This window comes from Myotis yumanensis, unplaced genomic scaffold (assembly GCF_028538775.1).
Source record: "Myotis yumanensis isolate MYYU_CA2020_CCGP unplaced genomic scaffold, mMyoYum1.0.hap1 SCAF_4, whole genome shotgun sequence".
NCBI lineage: Eukaryota > Metazoa > Chordata > Mammalia > Chiroptera > Vespertilionidae > Myotis > Myotis yumanensis.
The window spans coordinates 113,624,944-113,652,040 of record NW_027223755.1 but is presented as its reverse complement, the minus strand read 5'-3'; the positions used below and the strand labels follow the sequence as shown (position 1 = coordinate 113,652,040).

Below are 27,097 nucleotides of genomic sequence, written 5' to 3'. Positions count from 1 at the left end.
TCTATCTTTGTGAATTCTTTTGGAAACACTTCTTTAATATTTTCGTGGCTTTAAAAACAGGAAATTTTAAATTTTTAAAAAACATTCTTCCCCAAACGTAACTCATTCACATGGAATTACGAATGTAAACACTCTCAAACTCAATTCAAAGATTTGGAAAGCTAATTCTCATTGATTTAATACTGCCCTGCACATATGAAGGCTCTATTTACATGTATTCCAAGTAGTTCATATGCATTCAGTACTAATTCACTGGTCTATCCCTGTGAATTCTAATCGATTTAAAAACTTTAGGGCAGTTCTCTGAGCTTATAATCATAAATTTTAAAAGATTACACCACCTTTCTCAAAAAATGCCAATTCACTGAGCGGGAATTATGAATGTTAACACTATTCTACTCATTTCACAGCTGTTTGACCTGAATTCTCAGTGATTTTACACTTTCCTGCAGATATTAAGGCTCTATTTATATGTATAACAAATGGTTCATACACATTCATACTATTTCACTGGTTTATTATAGTGAACTTAAAGTTATTTTACCCACATTATTCTAAAAATTCCAAATCATTGAGCCGGAATTATGTATGTAAAACACTATCCTACCCATTGCAGCACCATTTGAAGGCAAAATCCTAAATGTTTGAACATGATCTTACAGATATGCAGGCTGTATTGACATTTATGCTATGTTTTTCAATCACTTTTCTAATCATTTCTCTCGTCTATCCTTGTGAATTCTGTTGGAAACAATTCTTTACATTTTTCTTGGTTTTAAAAACAGGAATATTTGAAATTTTTAAAACACATACTTCCCAAAACTCTAACTTATTCATGTGGAATTACGAATGTAAACACTCTGCATCCCATTTCAAAGCTGTTGGAATGCTAATTCTCATTGATTTAATACTGCCCTGCACATATGAAGATTCTATTTACATGTATTCCAAGTGGTTCATACACATTCATTACTAATTCACTGGTCTATCATTGTGAATTCTAATCAATTTAAAGACCTTCGGGCAGTTCTCTGCACTTATAATCATAAATTTTAAAAGATTAAACCACGTTTTTTAAAAAATGCCCATTACTTGTGTGGGAATTATGAATGTTAACATTATTCTACTCATTTCATAGCTGTTTCAACATGAATTCTCAGGTATTGTACACTGCCCTTCAGATATTGAGGCTCTATTTGTATGTATTCCAAGTGGTTCATACACATTCATACTATTTCACTGGTCTGTTATAGTGAATTTCAAGTTATTTTCACCACATTCTTCCAAAAACGCCAACTCATTGAGCCGGAATTATGTATATTGAACACTATCCTACCCATTGCACCACTGTTTGAAGGCAAAATCCTAATGTTTTAACACGACCTTACAGATATTAAGGGTCTATTTACGTTCATGCTAGGTTTTTCAATCACTTTTCTAATCATTTCTCTAATTTATCCTTGTGAATTCTGTTGGAAACACTTCTTTACAGTTTTCTTAGTTTTAAAAACAGGAATATTTGAAATTTATAAAACACATTCTTCCCAAATGCTAACTCCTTCAGTTGGAATTAGGAATGTAAACACTCTCCAACCCATTTCAAAGCTGTGGGAATGCTAATTCTCATTGATTTAATATTGCCCTGCATATATGAATGCTCTATTTACATGTATTCCAAATGGTTCAGACACATTCCTTACTATTTCACTCGTGTACCATAGTGTATTTGAAGTTATTTTCCCCACATTCTTCCAAAATTCTCAACTCATTGATCCGGAATTAGGAACGTAAAATACTATCCCAGCCATTGCACAACCATTTGAAGGCAAAATCCTAATGTTTTAACAGTACTTTACAGATATCAAGGCTCTATTTTCATTTATGCTAGGTTTTTAAATCACTTTTCTTATTATTTCCCTCATCTATCTTTGTGAATTCTGTTGGAAACACTTCTTTAATATATTATTGGTTTTAAACACAGGAAATTTTTAATTTTTAGAACACATTCTTCCCAAAACGCTAACTCATTCAGGTGGAATTATGAATTTAAACACTTACCAACCCATTTCAAAGCTGTTGGAATGCTAATTCTCATTGATTTAATATTGCCCTGCACCTATGAAGGCTCTATTTACATGTATTCCAAGTGTTTCATACACATTCCTTACTATTTCACTGATCTATCATTGTGAATTCTAATTGTTTTAACGACTTTTGGAGAGTTTTCTGAGCTCTATAATCATAAATTCTAAAAGATTATACCACCTTTTTTCAAAAATGCCAGTTAATTGAGTGGGAATTTTGAATGTTAACACTATTCTACTCATTTCACAGCTGTTTGTATGTGAATTCTCAGTGATCTTACACTCCTTACAGATATTATGGCTCTATTTATATGTATCTCACGTGGTTCATGTACATTCCTTACTATTTCACTGGTCTACCATAGTGAATTTCAACTTAGTTAACCACATTCTTTTCATGCTAAAGGGAGCAATTCAACAAGAGTCTCTAACTCTGGTAAACATATATGTATCCAATACAGGAGCACCCAAATACTTAAAACAAGTTTTGGAATATATCAAAGGAGAGTTTGATAGGAATGCAGTCATAGTAGGGGACTTTAATACCCCACTAACACTCCTGGATACATACTCTAAACAAAAAATCAACAAAGAAACAGCAATCCTAAATGACTCACTAGATCAGATGGACTTAATTGACATCTTTAGAACATTTCATCCCAGAACTACAAAATATACATTCTTCTCAAGACCACAACAGGAAATTTTCAAAGATAGACCACATATTTGGACACAGGCAAAATCTCTTTAAATTCAAGAAAATAGAAATCATAACAAGCATCTTCTCAGATCACAGTGCCATATAACTAGAAATTAACTACAATAAAAACAATGAAAAAAAATCAAACACTTGGAGGTTAAATAGCATGCTATTAAACAATGATTGGGTTACCAAAAAGATCAAAGAAGAAATAAAAAGCATCCTGAAACAAATGACAATGAAAACACAATAATCCAAAATCAAAGCAGTCCTGTGAGGGAAGTTCATAGCTCTACAGGCCTACCTCAAAAAAAATGATAATAAATTATCTAACCTTGCAACTTAAAGAGTTAGAAAGAGAGCAACAGGAAAAACCCACAGTAACCAGAGGGAAGGAGATAATAAAGATCAGAGCAGAAATAAATGACACAAACACCAAAACAAACAAACAAACAAACAAAAACAATACAAAAGATTCATGAAACCAAGAGCTGGCTCTTTGAAAGGATAAATAAGATTGATAAACCTCTAGCCAGGCTCACCAAGAAATAAAAAGAGAGGACACAAATAAACAAAAATCAGAAATGAAAGAGGTGAAGTAACAATTAACCGCACAGATATACAAAGGATTGTGAAAAAATACTATGAACAACTCTACTCCAACAAACTGGACAACCTCGATGAAATGGACACATTCCTAGAAAAATACAAGCTTCCAAAACTCAATAAGGAAGAACAAAAAAACCTGAATAGGCCTATAACTACTGATGATATTGAAACAGTAATCAAAAAGCTTCCAGCAAGCAAAAGCCCTGGACCAGATGGCTTCACAGGAAAGTTTTACCATACATTCAAAGAAGAACTAAAACCAATCCTCCTCAGACTATTCCAAAAAATTCAAGAGGAAGGCATACGTCCAAGCTCTTTCTATGAAGCCAGCATTACCCTAATCCCAAACCCAAATAAAGACACCACAAATAAAGAGAATTACAGGCCAATATCCCTAATGAATATAGATGCTAAAATCCTCAACAAAATTCTAGCAAACTGGATCTAGCATTACATTAGAAAGATCATACACCATGACCAAGTGGGATTTATTCCAGGGATGCAAGGATGGTACAATATCCACAAATCAGTAAACGTGATACATCAATTTGTTTATAAATTGAGAGACAAAAAGTCACATAATCATATCAATTGATGCAAAAAAGGCATTTGACAAAGTCCAACATCCTTTTCTGATAAAAATGCTCAGCAAAGTGGGAGTAGAAGGATCATACCTCAACATTATAAAAGCCTTATATGACAAACCTACAGACAACATCACACTCAATGGGCAAAAACTAAAACCATTTTCTCTAAGAACAGGAACAAGACAGGGATGCCCACTTTCACCACTCCTGTTCGACATAGTACTGGAAGTGCTAGCCACAGCGATCAGACAAGAAGAAGTAAATAGCATTCAAATTGGAAAACCAAAAGTAAAATTGTCATTATTTGCAGATGGCATGATACTGTACATAGAAAACCTAAAGACTCCATCAAAAAATTATTAGACTTAATAAATAAATTCTGCAATGTAGTAGGATACAAAATTAATGCCAGGAAATCTATGGCATTTTTGTACACATTTAATTTTATTGTAACAAAGCAACCTGTAAACTTTTAAAAAATATATTTTATTGATTTTTTACAGAGAGAAAGGGAGGGTAGCGAGTTAGACATGTCGATGAGAAAGAAACATCAATCAGCTGCCTCCTGCACACCTCCTACTGGGATGTGCCCACAACCAAGGTACATGCCCTTGATGGGAATTGAACCTGGAAGCTTTCAGTCCACAGACCAATGCTCTTTCCACTGAGCCAAACCAGTTAGGGCCAACTTTTAATGTTTAAAATTGAGCATTCTCTTTCCTTTCCAGTGAAACAAAAAGAAAATTTAAAAATAAACAGGAACAGCCCTGACTGGTTTGGCTCAGTGGATAGAGCGTCGGCCTGTGGACTAAAGGGTCCCGGGTTCGATTCTGGCCAAGGGCACGTATCTTGGTTGCGGGTATGTCCCCAGTGGGGGGTGTGCAGGAGGCAGCTGAATCGATGTTTCTCTCTCATCGATGTTTCTGACTCTCTATCCCTCTCCCTTCTTCTCTGTGGAAAGTCAATAAAATATATTAAAAATAAATAAATAAACAGGAACAAAATTACAATAGAGAAATGTCAATTCCGAATAAGATCCTACAGGTTCTGCTTATTCTCCCATCGAGTGGCAGGGTTCAAGTAATCATTAGAAGAGAATTCTATTTTAAAAGTGTCATCTTAGACTGCAATGATGCCTGTTTGACATCACAATTAAACATGCCAAAGTAGAAGCCATGTTTTCAAAATGCCCACTTAACCCACCCAAACATCTCAAATCCCCCTTTGCTGAACTCCCCCCCCCCCTTTTAAAGCTTTTTCTCTTTTTTTAAACAAGAGAAAGTAGACAGATACATGTTGGTAAATGCTAACTGTCCATATTTACAGAGACACAGTGTAATCTCTGAGTCCAATATACAGAGAAGGGAGGGAAAAAAGCTAGAATTCTATGCAATACTACACAGGGGCCTAGATACCTCCAGCTCCCAGCAGAGCTAAGGGAGCGAAGGTTTTCCTTTTTTCCCACAGAGCACGGTGGTGTTGATTCCATTAAGTTTTTCTTGAGACAGGAAGGGATAAAAATGAATTTGGAACAGAAAGGGGCAAAGATTCTTTTCCCACTGTATTCTGCTCAAGGTAGACCCTCCCCCCAAAGAAGGTGAGAACCATGGTGTAAAGATGGTCTAAAGGAGAGAAAAGAGACCTCAAAAACAGGGCGACTGAGCACAAGGGGCAGGAGAAGGAAAAGAATAAATAGACTGCGACTTGCTCCCAGGGACTGGAAAAAATTTTAAAAGGTTGGGACCCATCAGTGTTCATTAGTCATCTTCTCCTTCATCTTCCTCTCCTTCTTCCCCCTCATCATCATGATCTTCTTCTTCCCCTTCCCCTTCTTCATCATCTATGTCAGGAACCAAGTAGTACTGTAATGGATTTGGCCAAATGTCATCTTTGATGACTTCTCCTAACTCATCTGCACCTGCATCAGAATGGTCAGTAACCAGGTAAAGAAGCTTTCTGGTTCCTCATGCTGTCTCTTCCTGCTGGCTTTATTCTGTGTTTGACTTGAATGTTTCATCAAATCCTTTCCAGATTTCCATTTGATTTCAGTGAACTTTGAAGGTGGATCACCACTCTCACTCAGATGAAACTCTTTGGAGCAAACTTTATTTTCAAAGTAAGGATTTTCATCAAAATAAAAATCTATTCTGTAACCTGATTTAATATCTTCAAATTCTGTCACTTCAACTCTTGTCAAATAATGCAGTGCCTCTTCATCCTCTTCCCCAAGCAGTGCAGACACTTGTGGATAGTTGACAAATGTTGTTATCCCAAAATGTGGGATTTTGACAATCAATTCTGACCTCTTCTGAAAAAATGGTTGGCAGAGTTGTTATATTTCTGTTTTACTTTCAGAAATACCCCACTGGCATTATTCCTCACTGGCTTATTCATTAAGTCTGTCTATTTCATTTTATATTTCATCAATATGTTCAATCACATCTTGCTGTTCTTTTTCTCCCTTTGGCACATCCTAAGGGTCGGCTTCTTCTCTGGCTTGGGGGCTGGAGGCAGTTTTGGTTTCTTCATTTGAGATGGGAGTGAGGGACTGATGTTTGGGGGCTATGCTGTGAGGAAAGTCCGAGGATCTGAATGCTGGGAAGTCACCGGGCTCGAAGGCACGCTGAGCACTATTCTATGGCATTTCTATACACCAATAGTGAACTTACAGAAAGAGAGATTTTTAAAAAAATCCCATTTACTATTTCACACAAAAAAATTAAGATACCTAGGAATAAACTTAACTAAGGAGGTAAAAGAACTCTACTCATAAAACTACAGAATGTTGAAAAAAGAGATAGAGAGATAAAGAAAGACATAAACAGATGGGAGAACATACCATGTTCATGGATTGGTAGAATCAACATCATTAAAATGTCCATACTACCCAAAGCAATCTATAGATTCAATGCACTCCCCATTAAAATACCAACAGTATATTTCAAAGACCTAGAACAAACTCTCCAAAAATTTATCTGGAATTAAAAAAGATCCCAAATAGCTGTGGCAATCCTGAGAAAGAAGAACAAAGTAGAAGAGATCTCAATACCAGATATCAAGCTGTATTACAAAGCCACTGTTCTCAAAACTGCCTGGTATTGGCACAAGAACAGACATATCAATTAATGGAATAGAATAGAGAACCCAGAAATTGACCCAAACCACTATGCTTAATTAATATTTGACAAAGGAGGCAAGAGAAAACAATGAAGTCAAGAAAGTCTCTTCAATAAATGGTGTTGGGAAAATTAGACAGATACATGAGAAAAAAAAGAAACTAGACCACCAACTTACACCATACACAAAAATAAACTGAAAATGGATAAAGGACTTAAATGGGAGACTGGAAACTATAAAAATCTTAGAAGAACCCATAGGTAGCAAAATTTCAGACATGTGCCGAAGCAATATTTTCACCGATACAACTCCTAGGGCAATGGAAACTAAAGAGAAAATAGACAAATGGGACTACATCAAAATAAAAAGCTTCTGCACAGCAAAAGAAACCATCAACAAAACAACAAGAAAGCCCACTGCATGGAAGAACATATTCGCCAATGTTACATCTGATAAGGGACTAATCTCCAACATTTATAGGGAACTCATACAACTTAACAAAAGGAAGATAAACAACCCAATCAAAAAATGGGCACAGGACCTAAATAGATACTTTTTGAAAGAGAACATAAGGAAGGCCAAGGGACATATGAAAACATGCTCAAAGTCACTATTATCTGAGAGATGCAAATCAAAACAACAATGTGGTACCATCTCACACCTGTCAGAATGGCTATCAACAAATCAACAAATGACAAGTGCTGGAGAGGATGCGGAGAAAAAGGAACCCTCGTGCATTGCTGGTGGGAATGCAGACTGGTGCAGCCACTGTAAAGAACAGTATGGAGTTTTCTCAAAAAACTAAATATGGAACTCCCATTTGACCCAGTAATCCCACTTCTAGGAATATATCCCAAGAAACTAGAAACATTAATCAGAAAGGATGTATGCACCCCTATGTTCATAGTAGCACAATTTACAATAGCTAAGAATTGGAAACAGCCTAAATGCCCATCAGCAGATGAGTGGATTAAAAAACTGTGGTACATCTACACAATGGTACATCTACAAGGCTGTAAAAAGTAACTCCTACCATTCGCAACAGCATGGATGGTCCTGAAGAGCATTATGCTAAGCGAAATAAGTCAGTTAGAGAAAGATAAATATCACATGATCTAACTCATTTGTGGAAGATAATGAACAACATAAACTGATGAATAAAAATAGATCCAGAGACTTAAAAGCATTGAACAGACCATCCAACCTCAGAGGGAAGGCAGGGGAGGGTGCGAGGGTGGGGTAAGAGATCAACCAAAGAACTTGTATGTATGCATATAAGCATAACCAATGAACACAGACAGTAGGGAGTGAGGGCATGTGCTTGGTGGTGGGAGCAGCCAGGGAGAGTTCAATGGGGGAAAAAGAAGACATATGTAATACTTTAAACAATAAAGAATTTTTAAAAATTAGAGAAACTCCTGGTAAAGTTCTCTTCCTACACCAGTTTTTTTCCAACTAAATCTTTTAGAAAGGAATTGGAGACAACTGTAGGGTCTTTCTCATTTTTATTTCTTAACGATGAGCTCAAAATCAGTATGTCCAGTGCAAAATTTTGGTACTCTTCATTCCCACCTTTTAAACTTTATATATTTATTTCCTCTTGATACACATGAATTTAGTTTTTGGGTTTTGTCATTAATTGCTAAGGAATTTTAAGATAAAAATGCGAAGTCATTAACATCACGAGATACAAGGGCACTTTGGATTCCAAAATATCTTTATAGTGGGGGAGTAAGAGAAGCCTCACGTGTCACTTGCTTATTTTTTAAACTATTACTCTTTCAGCTCTAATCTTTGAATAATATATTTTTTCTACAATATAAAATGACTTTTTAAATAAAATCAGCACTGTAACATTATCTATTTTACAATAAATCTGAAAGAAAAATTTGGAAAAGAATATTCTTACACCAAATGGAATAGCTTGTTTTTTAACTTAAAATTTTTTTGGTTAATTGCCTAAACACCTAAATCAGTGAATAAGAATTCTCAGCATCCAATCCATGAATATAGAATACAATATAATTTATTCTACTTTTTACTTCAAAGCCACAGAGATGACATCCATATAATTATAAAGCCTACTCTACATTTTCAAGTTCTCAATCCAAACATATGGATTAGAACAGGTGACTTTATTCCTGGCAATATTCATGGAAGGGCCAGATTCCTCATAAAAAGACAAAATAAGTTTGATTGGGAGCCGGCCATTGTCGTACTCACCCATCAACAGAATTATGGAAGTCAAGAGGCAATCTTTTTTTCCTTTTTAAAATAGCAAAGGACCAAAAGAAGATTGGCTGACTGTTGAGTGGGCCCCATGTTAGAGTGCATAGCTCATCAGGATCAGGGCCAGCACCTGTGAGCAGTTATGTCATCTGCACTACAGCTTTTACCCCGGAAGGTATTTGAAAATACTTTACGCTCAAAATATATAGTATCCATTCCTTGTCCGTGAGGTCCCAAGTATAAATCTAAAGTGATAACGGGCTTCTTCAGTCCGAAGGCAGGACTTCTTTGCAGTAGAGTGTCTCCAGAGTTTCACAAAAATAAATAAAAGCAGCAGCTAATGTCTTTTCAGCTTCTTGACCGCTCTGCATTTTGTTGCTTCTTCCTCCTGTCTCATTCCCTCAAAGTCCTTTTGCATACCAGGTCTTAAACTCTTTGCTTCTTCCTTCTGCAGTTCTCTCCAACTACTCTCTATGTAACATAAGGCATAATCACTTTCATCTTTGTATTTTTTTCGGTCATAGCCAAAGAATGTGCTTGGATATTTTTTCCTGAGATTCTCCTTCATCTTCGATAAAATCTTCCATTTCGGAGTCATAGTCCTCATGTTCCTCCTCTTCACATTCTCAGGGTCTTTTGTAACCTCTAGGGAAGGGAAACTTTTCAGGACCTTGGGCAGATCTGTAGCCAGCTAAGGAAGGCTTCATTCCATTCATCTGTCCATTGCTGGGCTGGGTAATGATATTCTTAGAAGATACTGTTTCTGAGACAAAAGTGCATTAGGGCTTATGGGGAGGATCTGAGCTACTAACTCTTCACCCAGGTCCCAAGCTGCTCACTGGTCTTCTAGGGCCTGAACTGCTGATAGGCCATCCAGCTGGAACTGAGCCACTTACTGATCCCCCAGGGCCACTGACTGACCTCCTGGGGGTGGGGGGGCATTGAGCCACTCACTGGTCATCAGTCATGTGGACTGTGCACAGGCCACCCAGGGCCACCAGAACTGACCTCTGACTTCCCAGAACCACCTGAGCCACTGATGGGTCGTCCAGAGGCCCCTGTACTACTGACTGTCCTTCCAGGAGGATTTGAGTCACTGGCTGGCCTCTTGGTCCCACTGGTTGATCGCTCAGGTCCTGAGCTGGGGCTGCCATTCTGGCACCTGGGCATGGAGCCAGAACTAACTGTAGGCTAAACACTCTCTGTGCTGGGCTGCTCAGAAGCTGGGCTGGAGCTGCCTGGCTGCCTGACACCTGGACTCTTAGCCTTATGTGGGGTGACCACGGGTCCAGGTCTGGAATGGCTAGGATGGGGAGGAGATTTTTGGCTTTGTGCTCAGTAACAGATTTCTGAGTCCTTTTAGCAGAAGCCTTTGGAACACTTGGTGAATAGGTGCTCGAGTGGGTCTTTCCAGGCCCATTGAAAACAGGCCTGTCATGGTCCTCCCGAAACGAGGGTTGGGAGCAGTTGCTAGATCCTACTTTGGGCCTCTCTCCTGGCATAGATTTGGATGAAAACAAACCTAAATGTTTCTTATTAGCTGTGCTTGGTCTATAATTCTTCTCAGGGCGAGGAAGGGCAGTGCCCTTGGGAGAAGGATGCTTGTCCCCAGAAACTCTGCTAGGTTTCGTGCCCATACTTTCTGTCTAAGAGGGCACCTTTTTGGTCAGAGGCAGTCCTGCATCTGCCTCAGGTTCCTTTTTCATATGTCTTCCTTCCCTCCCTAAGTTCTTGTGCAGTCATAGGCCACTTTTCTGGTTTTTTTCACTACCTTGATTTCCACTGGTTCGTACTGCTTTTTCTCAGCCAGCCTGAGTAGGTCAGTGAAGTCGTGATGGTGGGGCACTTTTAAGGGGGACCTTTGGTTTATTTTCAACTTTGGGAGGAGGTTCTTGCTCTTCTTCATACTCCTGCTCTGATGCTGCCTGATTGTGTTCTAAGAATTCTTCCTCTTCTTCCATCTCATACTCTTGGTCTGTTCCCTGACTAGTGTGGCTTTCCATTGCCTATCTTTTTTTTTTACTTTTCCTCAACAGGAATCCCATTTAACCATGGAAATTGTCCTTTGTCCTCTTGGCCATAGCTCTTGCTTTCTTGTCGTGTTTTAGCTCAATTCGCTTTTTGAGTAGTTCTTCTTTTCTCCTTTTCCTGTATGGCTTTTCTTCTGAGCTCCTCCTCTTTTCTTTTGAGAAAAGCTTGCACACTGCTGATTGGACACCCTTAACTTTTGGGTCTTTTAGGCAGGACCCACTGCCAAACTATACCTTTTCAGTGTGCTGTTGGTTCCTTGTCCTTTAGAAGCTATCATGAGAATTTCCCTGAAATCCATGTTGACCGAACTGGATAGAATGGGCCGCCTCTCAGAGAGGGATGAGAACGCATCTTACCCGGCGGCCAGCTGCAGCCAAATGAACTGGCTGGCCGCCTCTTTCCTACCTCTACTCAGCACCACCACTTTTGGCGCTGTCCAAGGTGCTCTGCCCACCCCCTTCCTCAAACGGCTTATATCCTTACAGGTCCAACGCTGCGCTCCCACCTTTGAAACTTTAAATAAAAGTTTTACATCCACAGATAAATTAGTAGATTGTTCCACATTCATTGACATAATCATTCAGTTGAGAATAAGTTACTTTAGTTTAATTGTTAAATCTTAGTTCAGCCTGGCTGGTGTGGCTCAGTGGATTGAGTATTCTCTCAGGCACCAAGAGGTCGCTGGTTCGATTCCTGGTCAGGGCACATGCCAGGGTTGTGGGCTCAATCCCCAGAAGGGGGCATGCAGGAGGCTGCCAATTGAAGTGATAGCTCTACCTCATCGATGTTTTAGTCTCTCTCTTCCTTTCCCTTCCTCTCTCTCTGAAAACCAATATTACCATATATTTTTTAAAATCTTAGTTCAGAAAATGGTGATGGACACGTACTCCCAAAATGTCTGAATACTTGCTTATATGGTGAAGAAACAAAAGTTCATATCGATTTTTTTACTAACAATCAATAATCTTACTTATTTAATATCTTTTTTATTTATTTCAGAAAGGAAGGGAGAGATAACATGCATATAAATACATATCCTTTAAAACAGTACATAAAACATATAATCAAAGAAAATGTACAATGGCAACAAAACACATAAGATGCCTAGGAATGATCCACAATCTGTATAAATAAAACTTTAAAATGCTACCCAATAACAGACCTTGAACAACTGGACAGTAACATCATATTCTTGGGAAGAACAATCATAATGAAGTCAATCTCCCAATGTTGATTATAAATTTATTATGATTTGATTAAAATATCAGCAAGATTTTTAAGACCAAAACAAGCTCATTTAAGTTCACATGTTAAAATGAAAAATGTAAAAGAAAATTCTGGCGTAGCCAGCATGGCTCAGTGGTTGACCCATGTATCAGGAGGTTACAGTTCGATTCCTGGTCAGGGCACATGCCCTGGTTGCAGGCTTGATCTCCCCAGTGGGGAGTGTACAAGAGACAGCTCTCTCATCATTGATGTTTCTGTCTCCCTCTCCCTTCCTCTCTGAAATTAATAAACATATCTTTAAATAGAATTCTGAGAAAAACAAATAAATGAATAAAAGCTACCCCAACCAGATAGAACAATGTATTGTGTTATAAACTACAGTAATTTAAAAACTTGGGCAATGTCCTGTAAATAGATAAACTGATGGAACAGAAAACAAAGTCCAGTAATAGACTCAAATACATATGGAAATTTGGTAAAATAAAAATATCTCCTTAGATCAGTGGGGAAATATGCATTATATAATAAAGAATGTTAGAAGAACTGAATGGGGAAAAATACTGAACCAAAATTAACTCATTTTACTCATAACTAATACAAAAACTGAAAGCTACTGAAAACCCAAGGGTACAAAGATATCAAAAGTGAAAGAATGGAAAAAATATATTAAGCAAACAAGCCAAATAAAAAGTATATGATAACACAGAACACTTGAAGGCAAAAAGCATTACTATAAATAAAGAGCACTTCATATCAATAATTTCATTTTACCAGAAATATCCAAATTCACAAGCACTTCATAACATGAAATCAAAGTACATACAAGAGAGCTACAAGGGAAACTAGATACATTTATAATCATAATAAATTTAATACACCTCTCTCCTTCGGAGACAGAGCATACCTCTTTCAGAACCAATAGCCTCACACAAAGACTTCAGTGAGGATGTAAAACACTTCAACAACCTGAGCAGCAAACTGCATTCAACATTCAGATAACCCACTACACCCAACAACCTTTCCTGCTAAAGGCATGAAGATGTTATTCCCAAGCTGCACATGCATACAAATCCTTTGGTTGATCTCTCCCCTGCCCCCACCCTCCCTTGTCTTCCCTCTGAGTTTTGACAGTCTGTTTGATGCTTCTCTGTCTCTGGGTTTATTTTTGTTCATCACTTTATCTTGTTCATTAGATTCCACAAATGAGTGAGATCACGTGATATTTATCTTTCTCTGACTGGCCTATTTAGCTCAGCGTAATGCTCTTCAGGTCCCTCCATGCTATTGTGAATAGTAAGAGTTATTTCTTTTTTACAGCTGCATAGTATTCCATTATGTAAATGTACCATAGTTTTTTAATCCATTCATCTGCTGATGGGCACTTAGCTGTTGCCAAATCTTAGCTATTGTAAATTGTGCTGGGTGCATATAATTTTTCTGCTTGGTGTTTCTGATTTCTTGGGATATAGTCCTAGAAGTGAGATTACTGGGTCAAATGGGAGTTCCATATTTAAGTTTTTGAGGAAACTCCATACTGTTTTCCACAGCGGCTGCATTCCCACCAGCAGTGCACAAGGGTTCCTTTTTCTCCACATCCATGCCAGCACTTGTCGTTTGGTGATGATAGGAAAGTTCGTAGTTTTAAAAGTTCTGAAACACGCTCCCAAATAGCATTTCATTCAGCACTCAGAGATGCTCCACTATAGCCCCCCCTGGTCCTGCTGACCCGCACTGAGGTGCTACTCCCAAGATGCACCTGAGACGGCAGCGGAGGAGCACTTCAATTATTTTTTACGTGAACCTGCTGGACTATGAAGCAGGTTTCAACTAACTTTAAAGAATTGAAATTATATACAATATGTTTCTTGTTGTCATTGTAGTTAATCCAGAAATCAGGAACAGAGGTACCTAGAAACTCCTTATATTTAAAGGTTGTGAAATACACGTCTAACCCAAAAAATACATCACAATTCAAGTTAAAAAATAAGTCGAACTGAATGATAATACCACATACCAAAACTTATGAAAAAATGTGCACTCATAAATGCATATATTAGGAATAAAAGTTGAAAATTTACATTTTTTGCAGCCATATTAAAATCTAAAATAGTAAATTAAATAGAGAGAAAAGAGAAGAAAGAAAATGTGCACATGTAGAGATGTCTGAAGGGGGATATACTTAAAATGATAGCAGTTTTTTTAACTCTTAGGGTAGAATTTTGAATTAACTCTATATTTTATTGCTTAAGTAAACTGCACACACAAAGCTATTTTCATTTTAGGAAAAATGTTCTAGAGGAAAACATGGGATAATCTACACTAATAAAAGAGAAACATGCAAATTGGTGTCACTCTGCTACACCCACCCGCCAATCAGAGCAACTATGCAAATTAACCCAACAAAGATGGCAGTTAATTTGCATACACAGGTGTGGAGCGAAGACTGAAGACTGAAGAGGCTTGGCTTCTCCACTGCAGCCGCGGCAGAGAAGCCAAGCCTATCTGCAGCCGGACCAAAGGCCTGGGTCCTGGGTGCCGGAGGAAAACCGGTGCTGGCAGCCAGGGGGAGGAAGGCCTATTGTGCGAATCTTTGTGCAATGGGCTTCTAGTCCTATAATAAAAGGCTAATATGCAAACTGACCAAATGGCAGAACAACTGGTCGCTATGATATGCACTGACCACCAGGGGATAGACGCTCAATGAAGGAGCTGCCCCCTGGTGGTCAGTGTGCTCCCACAAGGGGCATGCTGCTCAACCAGAAGATGGGCTCACCACTGAGTGCAGCAGTGGTGGCGGGAGCCTCTCCCACCTCCGCAGTAGTGCTAAGGATGTCCAACTGACAGCTTAGGCCCCTCAGTAGGACATCCCTGGAGGGCTCCCGGACTGCAAGAGGGAGCAGGCTGGGCTGAGGGGACACCCCCCCCCCCCCAGTGCACAAATTCCATGCATGGACCTCTAGTTTATAAGTGATAAGCTAGACTGTTGTGATGGCAACACAAGTTTTTCCTTTGCTCACCAAGCCTGGTCTCTTAGTCTAAAGAGAATAAAAATTCTTCCTAATTGTTTAGCCCAAAGTGGCTCCTTTCATAGTCTGCAGCTCTTCATGAGCAATCCCAGCAGCTCTGGGAAAGGGAACCCTAAAGCTTGGAGCCCTGGAATCGACCTGAGCCTGGTTCTAACATTTATAAGCAATGTTCTTCTGAACACAGAACAGATTTCTCAGGGTTTTCATTTTGTAACTTGGAAAAAATCCTTTTTTTTCTTTTTGGTTAGTCCTCACCTGAGAATATTTTCTCCATTAATCTTTTAAAGAGTGGAAGGGAGGAAGGGAGCAGGAAAAAGAGAGAAAAGTCAATGTGAGGGAGACACATCGATTATTTGCCTCCTGTACTCATGGGGGATCAAACCTGCAACTCAGGTATATGCCCTTGACTGGGAATCAAACCTGCGACTCTTCCCATGTGGGCTGACCCTCTAACCACTGAACAATACCAGCCAGGCCAAATTCTCCTGTGTTATAGCTTAGAACATTTATTGCTGACAGACTGAGCCTCAGTGCCTTCCCTCTGCCTCCAGAGAGACTATAAGATGGGACCACGCAGCTCACTAGACTGACAGGGAAGCAGTGCACTCCAGATGCTGGTGGTCAGCTGCAGGGCATGCTCATGAAAAGTGGTCCCACAGGAAATGTTCACCAATGTCCACCTGCCTCTCGAATCAGGAAAAATCCTGCTAGTCGTCCTGTATCTGTGACCTACTGTTTGCCCCATGTCCCAACACCATCTACACTAATAAAAGACAAAGATGCTAATTGACAGTACCTTTGCTAAGCCATAAGCCACGCCCACCAGCCAATCAGAGCGACTATATGCAAATTAACCCAACCAAGATGGCAGCCAGCAGCCACGAAGCTGGAGCAAGCAGGAGGCTTGGTTGCCCGGGCAAAGGAGGAAGCCAAGCTTCCCGCGTGCCCTGAGCTGGCTGTGGCCTCTGCAAAAGGCAACAAAGTTTCAATTATAGAAGCTAAATAAATCCCAGATACCTGCTTCCAGCAAGCCTCCACTGGAAGCTTGGGTGGCTGGGGGCCATGGCCAGCCTGAAAACGGCCCTCAGCCCCTCCCCAGGCTGGCCAGGCACCCCATGGGGGACTCCCAACCTGAAGGGGCTGTGGCCAGCCTGCAGACAATCATCAGCCCCTCACCCAGGCTGGCCAGACCCTCAAGGGGTGAGGGTCCTTGCTGGGGGGCTTGGCCAGGCTGCAAACAGCCATCAGCCCCTCACCCTGGCTGGCTAGGCACCCGAGCAGGGACCCCCACCCTGAAGGGGCTGTGGCCAGCCTGCAAACAGCCATCAGCCCCTCACCCAGGCTGGCCAGGCACTCCTATATAATAAAAGGGTAATATGCAAATTGACCCTAACAGCAGAATGACTGGGAATGACTGGTCACTATGACACACACTGACCACCAGGGGGCAGATGCTCAATGCAGGAGCTGCCCCCTGGTGGTCAGTGCGCTCCCACAGGGGGAACTCTTCTCAGCCACAAGCCAGGCTGACAGCTGCCAGTACAGCAGTGGTGGTGGGAGCCTCTCCCACCTCCTCAACAGCGCTAAGGATGTCCGACTGCAGCTGAGGCCTGCTCCCCACTTGCAAGTGGACATCCCCCGAGGGCTCCCAGGCTTCCAGAGGGATGTCTTACTGCCAGCTTAGGCCCGATCCCCTAAGCCGGCAGGTGGTCATCCCCCGAGGGGTCCCAGACTGCAAGAGGGCACAGGCCAGGCTGAAGGATCCCCCTGGGTGCACAAATTTTTGTGCACCAGGCCTCTAGTTTATTTTATAAGGCACATTTTCACAACTGATCTAAGGAGACATCTTTATCTTACAAAATTTACGGATGGATTTCGGTAACTTACTAAACCTTCTACTCTGTTCAGTTAATTTGCATACAAATGAATGTGAAGAACAATGAGGTAATATTTGGTATATAAAACGCTTTGGGAAATGGTGGAGCAGGGTGATATTTAGGAAAAGCGCAGCACACTTGGCAGGTTATGTTTCTAAGACAACCCCAAAACAACAGGACATGTACAGGTGGGGGTGGTCAACAGGCTCCTGTTTGGAGCCTTAAGGCCTAAAGCTGAGGCAAATAGGCTGATGTTCCCTCCTGGAACCAGGTATCATCATGGAAACCTCTTAGGAAGAAATGGGGGAGAACTACAGGTTCTTTCTTAACTTACCTGACAATTTAAAATCAACATGCACAATGCAAGGCTGTGTCCTCTTTATTCCCACCTTTGGACGTTAAATGAAAGTTTTACATCCAGAAACTAAATTAGTAGATTGTTCCAAATTTCATTGATAAAATCATCCAGTCCCAAAAATGTTTCTTTAGATAACTTGATAAATCTTAGTTCAGGACAGGGTGAAGTAGATGTACTTCCAAAGTTTAGACTCTATGAAATATCAGGTTACTGGCTTAAAGTGGGGGAGAAACAAACTTCCCTCTAAACTCAAGGTTCTTTTCTGGTCTAATAATCAAATAGATATGACACAGATTAGCAACAGAAAATAACCACCTGTAAGACACACGTATGGATAGGCCCTTCACATACATGAGAGAGTCAGAGACCCTGCCTGCAGGAGAGGCTGAATCAAAAAGAAAACGTGGGTACACAAGGCATTCGGAGCTTGGGGCTTTCCAGTCCTTGCAAAATGATATGAGCAGATGCTTTAGGAGATGCTATCCCTAATATGTACACTAGGGGGCAGCAGAGAAGAGCATTTCCTTGGGCAGGAAAGGGGCGGGGCCACAGGTTCTTTCTGAGTCCTGCTCCTCCACAAACAGCTTAAGATCAAGATTCCAAGTATTGGCATCAGGGTGGCAGAATTTTGATCCCTTCATAAGCAATGTGAATTGTTTGTGACACCAGTATTCTTTAGATTGGTAAATGCATGAACAAACTCCTTTCTAGAAATAAACTTTCTCATAGTACAATTTTTTATGTTCCACAGGACATGTTTGCTAATACAGTGGGGCCTTGACTTACGAGTGTCCCGACTAACGAGTTTTTCGAGATACAAGCCGTCTCTCAGCCGATTTTTTGCTTTGAGTTGCGAGCTAAAATTCGGGTTACGAGCCAGCTTCAGATACCCCACCGCTAGTTGGCGCAGCAAATGTCACAGTGAACGCCACAACATCAGCCCAGCATCACGTGTCTCACTCGTTCACAATTGATTTGACATACGAGTAATTTGAGTTATGAGCTCCGTCACAGAACGAATTAAACTCGTAAGTCAAGGCTCCACTGAAGTCCCAATGTCTTTAGTGCCTCTATAAGATGAAGCTGTTATAGTGTACCCCGTGAAGGACACCTCAAGAAGTCGAATTAAAGAGTCATATTTATTGCAAATCCGGGACTACGAGGGGGCATTTCACTCTCCCAAATCTTGCAGTGTCCTCCCAGCTGCAACACCAGATTTATATAGGCAAAAATCACAAAGGTATTGATTACATCCCAGGGTTTGGAATGAGGAACCTGGTTCGCAAAAGAGCAGTTTACAGAAGCAGAATTAAGCATATTAATTATAGCTTTGGGTCTCCAGATCACTGAGTTGACAGGAACACATTATCTAGAGCCCTCGGGTCTTGGGACCACTGAGTTGACAGGGAAACATTATCTGGAACCCTCAGGTCTTGGGATAATTGCGCTGTCCTGGTTCCCAGGTACAGAGGAATTTGCTTTCTAAAACCAGTAAGATCACAATCAATGGGATATTCACATTACAATCAATAAGGCATTCAATCAAATGGGATGATTTATATAATTCAGAAAATCAAAATAACTTTTCTATTGTTAAGCCAAACAGCAGGGTTAGAGTTAAACTACAGTTTCTACCTGCGATGATTGCTACCATACTTCAAAGCAAAGCATGAATAAATCTATGTTCAGTAACCCCACTCCTCACCCAAACTCTCACTATATCACAGCACACAATACACTAACACACACACCGTTTCCCACACCAGCCACCCCCTGCTGGCCCTCTGTAGGTGACACTCTTCCTGCCTCATCTTTCCTCAGGTTTGTGGAGACGCCCCAGGGCCTATGGAGATGCCTCTACATGTCTGCGGAGGCTCAGCAACATGGCGCCACCTGAGGCAGGAGAAGTGTCTCGGGCTCGCTTCCTGGCCCGGCTGAGCTGCAGGACAGTCATTGGACGCCAGCACCACAGGCTGACGGCACAAGCGCCATGTGGGTCAGAGAGGAAACTCAGGTGCTCCCTGCCAAGAACATGACTCCCTGGGAGAAACTGCAGGCACCTGGATATTGTTGCTGTTCTTTTCAAATGCTCACTCTTTAAGGACCGTTCTACACTGTAACTAAGCTTGATTTTTTAGTTTCCAGAATTTGCCATCAAAAGCTTTTCTCTTTGAAATTGTAACATTTGTCATATTGTGACGTTCTCAGATTACCTACAGGGGACACAATTTCATTTACATAAACTTCTGTTTTCTAGAATACCATGCGTCCAGACCCTGACCTCATTTTAAATTCAAAGAAAGTTGTTCCTACTTTATTTAATCATTAAAAAACTCAAAAATAAGAAAGAGAATTTTTCTACCTCCTCACATGATATTTCTTCATGTTTTTTCCCCAAGCTTAAACTGCCTATATATGTGTGTGTCTGCACTTAATCATCACTAATTATAGAGAGAGAGAAAGGGGAGACAGACAGAGAAACATCCATGTGACAGAGAAACATGGGTTGGTTGCTGGGATCCCAGCCTCACCCTTTGATGTGCACAGGAGGACAGTCCAGCTGACCGGCAGCTCTACACAGGTTTCTCCGTAGCTAACACACATCATTGCTTTTGTAAAGCTGGGGAGAGCAAAACAAAAGTAGCTTAGCACAGAAGAAGGAACAGGAGAGAGCCAGGAGGGCACATTGCTCTCTAGACAGGAGCCTAGGGGCGCTGTGTCTCCCGGAGAAACAAAACTCCAAGTGACAAAAGTGAGCAGAGAAAGCTGGCCTCACTGTGGCACCAGCTCTCATCCTGACCACAACCCCATAGCCAGCCCAGCCCCCCCCCCTCCCGCCCCCGCCCCCACCACCCTCAGCTCCTCCCCCTGCTCCCCTCTCCCCTCAGGTCCCAGCCATGCTGCTTCCTTCTCTTCCTTCTTCAGGCAGTTTCTGCACTTTGGGAATGTCAGGGAATTTGGACAGTTTTTCTAAGTTGTGGCGACTAGTATTAGGAAACTATTTATGTCACTTACTTCAAACCTAAATTGGTAACTTGTGTTTTCTCTTTTTCTTTCTGATTAGTCTAGTTAGGGTTGGATAACATTTATTGATTTTTTTTCCAATAAACAATATTTGGTTTCAGTACATTTGTATAGTGTTTGTTTATTTGCTCTTTCACAAGTACTCATGTCTTTGTTTAACTTTTTCAGCTATATACCTTGGGCCTAGTTTGCTCGTTTTTCTAGCTTAAGGTGGCAGTTAGGGCTACTGACTTTATGCTTTTCTTTGCATCTAATATAACCACATTTTTCTTAGTTACCTAATTTCATTCCACAAATTTTAATGGGTTGTGTTTATATTCAGTTCCAAATATAGTCTAATTTTTCTTGTGATTTTTTGTCTTTGACCCTTTTATACTGAGGGCCATTTGGATATTTTTAACATACAAAGTTATAAACTTAAAAATTAGCCTGTTATATTTGGTCACACATTTAATTAACCTCCCCTAATGCCATGGCAGGGGCAGACCCAGTGATTTCTCAGGCCTTAAAAAGGCCAACAGGCCAGACCTTCCCCAACCCTGATGCAGAATATTGTAGTTTTATTCCCAGCTATTTTTGTGACTGAATTCTAATTCTAAACTTTCATATTTTGTATGAAAGAACGTACAATTCTTTTCCACTGAGACATTTTTGTGGCCTAGAATGTAGTCTATGTTGGTGAATATTCCCAATACATTTGGGTGGAAAATGCTCTCTACTGTTGTTGGATAGAGGTTTCTATAAATGACAATAAACTTAAATCAAGTAATAAACCATAACTCTCAGGTTCAGATATTCTATATCCTTGTTGAGTTTTTTCCCTAATTTGTTCTATCAAATTCTAACACTCTTGAGAGGAGAGTGTTAAAATCTCAAGGTTTTCTAGAATTGTCTATTGCTTCTTTCAATTTTGTCAGTTTTGAGTATTTTGAAGTTATATTATTTAATCATACATATTTAGGAGTATCTTCTTGTTGAAATGATCTTTTTCATTATTATGGAATAGCCCTTTTTAACACTGATGATTTTCATTGTTCTAAGATTTCTTTAATGTTAATTCATATAACCACTTCACTTTTCTTATATTAATGTAGTCACCACAGCTTTCTTATAAGAATTTTTAAGTCATTTTAAAGAAATCATTTTACTTGCACACCTCTTGGTCCCTTTATAACTTTACAATTAAAATTTGGGGAGCAGGGTGTGGGGAGCTGATACAGGTTTAAGCCTCGGACTGACCTGTTGGCAAAGTCACAAACAAGTCCCAGCTTAGAGGGCACAGTCCTCTTAGCATAATTAGGCTTGACCTTATGACACTCCCTAGATCTTATCTGGGAAGCTAATGGGCTGAGGGAAGTGCAGGAAGTGTAACTATGGTCAAAACAAGTGAAACTCACAAGAACAGTGTAACTATGATAACCACTGCCTTGTTTACCTCTGACTATAAAATGGTTGGTGCGGCCTGAGCACCAGTGGAAGTCCTTCCTCTTGAGTTGGACTTACCCACCTGGCCCCCCAATATTCCCAAATTATCTCTTCTCTTTTCTCTTTTATTTGTGTCCGGCTCCTCTTCCAGATCCTGAACCCTGAACCACGTGGGACATGGAGGGAAACATTTACAACAGCAGGGGCCAGCTGGCATGGCTCAGTGATTGAACGTTGTTGATCTATGAATCAGGAGGTCCTAGGTTTGATTTCCAGTCGGGGAACATGCCCTGGTTGCGGGCTCGATACCCAGCGTGGGGCGTGCAGGAGGCAGACAATCAATGATTTTCTCTCATCATTGATGTTTCTATTTCTCTCTCCCTCTCCCTTCCTCTCTGAAATCAATAAAAACATATATATATAAAAGTGAGGTGGGGAGAAGGGGGACATCTGTAATACTCGGAACAATAAAGATTAAAGAAAGAAAAAGGGGGCCTATTTATGAAGAATTAATTCACTTAATATATTCAGAACTATCCTTTAAAAAACTAAAATAAAATTAGATGGTTGGTTGCTTTTTTTTGGTACTAAGCATCTCAATAAGTCTTTTAATCCAGTCATACATTGTCTGCCTTTTTTATTTGACAATTTAGTCCACTTCTTATTTCATTTCATTTGTTTTTTTAATATCCTCACCCGAGGATATGTTTACTGATTTTATTTATTTATTTATTTATTTATTTATCTATTTATTAGCAAGAGAGGGAGAAAGAGAGAGACAGAAACAATAGTGTGAGGGAGAGCCGAAACCGGTTTGGCTCAGTGGATAGAGCGTCGGCCTGCGGACTGAAGGGTCCCAGGTTCGATTCCGGTCAAGGGCATGTACCTGGGCTGCGGGCACATCCCCAGTGGGAGATGTGCAGGAGGCAGCTGATCGATGTTTCTCTCTCATCGATGTTTCTGGCTCTCTATCTCTCTCCCTTCCTCTCTGTAAAAAATCAATAAAATATATTTAAAAAAAAAAAAAAATAGTGTGAGGGAGAAATATGAGAATATTGAACCCACAACCTAGGTATATGCCCTGACTTGGAATCAAACCCTCAGCCTTATGGTATATGAGGCAATGCTCCATCCACCTGAGCCACTGGCCAGGGTTAGCCCATTTATTTTTGATGAAATATTTGCCCATCTGAGGTTTAATTCTACCATCATTTTACAATTTGTTTTTATTGGCTCACTCATTTAATTTTTTTCTCTCTCAAACTTTTTCCTTTGGGCTCATGGATTATCTTTGAGCTCCATTTCATGTCCTCTGCTGACCTATCAGCAATGGCTTTATTGGTAGTATTATTGTTTTTATGACTGTTATTGTTTCAGTCATGGTCTAAGATTTATCTATTTGTCTTTAACTTACCAAAGTCTAGCTTCATATCATAGCATACCACTTCCATGCACTATTAAAATCTTACAGTACTGACTTTGTTTTCTCTTGCATGATCCTTTTATTTTTAATTTACTCAGCTGATTTGCATTTAAAAATAATAATTTTTAGTTTCCACATTTTACTATTCTAGTGATTCACAATTTATCATTTCTGCCACTTTTATTTTTAACTTTTTCCAGTTTATCCTTGTTGTGAGAATATCATAGGGAATGTGCACTCCCCATGTGTCATGTCAAGAGGGATCCAGAGAGAGAAGAAACCTGCCGGCACCTCGCCCAGGGCCAGGCTGGAGCCACCACTACCTTGGAGAACATTCCCTGGAATTTCCAGCTGTGGTCCAGCTGAGGAGGTGACATAACCAGGAAGGAAGAAGGCAGCTGGAGACAAGTAGGAAGGGCGAGATCGCAAGAGGGGTTGCTCAGAGCAACACACACACACACACACACACACACACACACACACACACACACACACGCCGCCTGTGGCGTCCGTGGGGCGGGGCGACCCGCATCGTCCATGCAGCAGCAAAAAGGCGGGTGGCTGCTGGCGGCGGTGGAGTCCACACCCGCACAAGGAGACAGTGAGGAGAGAGCCACAGTTTTGATTCCTTCCCCCCCCCACTCCCCCCCCCCCCCCCCCCCCCGGTTTTTCTTTCTTTTATCTCTAAACCCAGAGCACAGGCGTCTTCAATTGCAGGTACACACCCAGGCAGTGGCGCAGGGAGGGAGGCACTGACTGAGGTGCGTGAGGGAGGCAGGGAAGGAAGCAGGGCCGGGAGACCTGGAAAAGCAGGAGCCAAAAGAGGGGCCATCTGCCCACTGTTCTAGGAACCAACTGATAAAAGCTCCAGGGCCCAGCTGACCCCATTGGTCTCCATGCAAGGACCTCTGGCCAACCACGGCCAGAGTCACATTTTGGGCCACTGGCGGCGGAGGAGTAGGTCTGACACAGGAAAAACACCCATCATAGTCCCTGAAATTGAAACAGCACCAACCCCTCCTAAAGCCCAGTCAGAAACAGACTCTGGAGAGATGAAGACTGACAGCTGGCGGACAGGCAAGCCTGCTGGCAGCCAAGGCCTGTGGAGAGGGACACAGCGGTGGAGTGAGGATCGCTGGCAGCTCCAAGCAGGTGCTAAACGCCACAGACAGTGCCTGGCAGTGGCCAGCAGCTACGTCTTCACAGGAAGCACAGCATCCGCAGACAGAACAGAGGGTGAGGTCCTGAACCAGCCCCCGTGGGGCAGTAAAACATGGCTGAAGCGAACGACACTTCATTTATTTATTTTTTATTTTATCCCCATTATATTTTGCAACTTTTTCTTCCTCTCTTCTCTTTTTTCCTCCAATTTTTCTTCTCCTTTCTCCTTTTTGTTTTTTTCTGTTTCCTTTATTTTTCCCCCTTTACAATCGAACTATCTGTTTTATTGATTTGTTATTATTCTGTCTCTGTTGTTTTGTTCATATATTAATTTTTTTCCCTTTGGTTGATCTCTTATCCCCCTCTCCCCCATCCCACTCTCCCTTGCCTTCCCCCTGAGGTTTAACAGTCTGTTCAATGCTTCTAAGTCTATGGGTCTATTTTTGTTCATCAGTTTATGTTGTTCATTATATTCCACAAATGAGTGAGATAATGTGATATTTATCTTTCTCCAATTGGCTTATTTTGCTTAGCATAATGCTATCCAGGTCCATCCATGCTGTTGTGAATGGTAAGAGTTCCTTCTTTTTTACAGCAGTGTGGCATTCCATTGTGTAGATGTATCACAGTTTTTTAATCCACTCATCTGCTGATGGGCACTTAGGCTGTTTCCAAATCTTAGCTATTATAAATTGTGCTGCTATGAACATAGGGGTGCATATATCCTTTCTGATTGGTGTTTCTGATTCCTTAGGATATATTCCTAGAAGTAGGATTACTGGGTCAAACGGGAGTTCCATACACTATTTAAGTTTTCGAGGAAATTCCATGCTGTTTTCCAGTGTCTGCACTAGTCTGCATTCCCACCAGCAGTGCAGAAGGGTTCCTTTTCCTCCACATCCTCACCAGCACTTGTTTGTTGATTTGTTGATGATAGCCATTCTGACAGGTGTGAGATGGTACCACATTGTCATTTAGATTTGCATCTCTCAGATGATTAGTGACTTTGAGCATGTTTTCATGTCCTTTGGCCTTTTGTATGTCCACTTTCAAAAAGTGTCTATTTACTAGTAGGTCCTTTGCCCATTTTTAAATTGGATTGTTTATCTTTCTTTTGTTAAGGTGTATAAATTTTGAAAAGTAGACTCTTATCTGATATAAAATTGGCAAATGTTCTCCCATGCAGTGGGCTTTCTTGTTTGATGTAGTCCCATTTGTTTATTTTCTCCTTAGTTTCCATTGCCCTAGGACAGTGATGGGGAACCTTTTGAGCTCAGCGTGTCAGCATTTTGAAAAACCCTAACTCTGGTGCCATGTCACATATAGAAATTTTTTTATCTTTGCAACCATAGTAAAACAAAGATTTATATTTTTGATATTTATTTTATATATTTAAATGCCATTTAACAAAGAAAAATCAACCAAAAAAATGAGTTCGCATGTCACCTCTGACACTCGTGTCATAGGTTCGCCATCACTGCCTTAGGAGCTGTCTCAGTGAAGATATTGCTACGACAAATGTCTGATATTTTGCTGCCTATGTATTATTCTAAGATTTTTATGGTTCCTGTCTTACATTCAAGTCCCTTATCCATTTTGACTTTATTTTTGTGTGACTTTATTTTTGTGTATGGTGTATGTTGGTGGTCTAGTTTCTTTCTTTTTTTTCTTTTTTTTTTCTTTTTTGCATGTATCTGTCCCATTTTCCCATCACCATTTTTTAAAGATATTTTTATTTATATCAGAGAGGAAGGGAGAGAGAGAGAGAGATAAAAACATCAATGATGGGAGAGAATCATTGATTGGCTGCCTCCTGCACACCGCCCCCCCCCCCAAACTGGGGATTAAGCCTGCAACCCGGGCATGTACCCTTGACCAGAATTGAACCCATGACCCTTCAATCCACAGGCTGACACTCTATCCGCAGAGCCAAGCCCACTAGGGCCCCAACACCATTTATTGAAGAGTCTTGACTCATTGTATGCTCTTGCCTCCCTTGTCAAATATTAATTGAGCATAATGGCTAGTGTTGATTTCTGGGTCCTCTGTTCTGTTCGTTCTTGTGCCAGTACCAAGCAGTTTTGAGAACAGTGGCTTTGAAATACAGTTTGATATCCGGTATTGTGATCCCTCCAACTTTGTTCCTCTTTCTCAGGATTGCTGCAGCTATTCTGGGTCCTTTTTATTCCATATGGATTTTTGGAGACTTTGTTCTAGGT

General features: G+C 40.6%; 2 pseudogenes; both read right to left on the bottom strand.

Moving 5' to 3' along the window:
* Positions 1–5,731: 5,731 nt before the first annotated feature.
* Positions 5,732–8,145, bottom strand: LOC139009576 (protein SET-like; annotated as a pseudogene).
* Positions 8,146–9,663: 1,518 nt separating this feature from the next.
* On the bottom strand, positions 9,664–11,655 carry LOC139009575 (protein SPT2 homolog pseudogene; annotated as a pseudogene).
* Between the last annotated feature and the right edge of the window lie 15,442 nt (positions 11,656–27,097).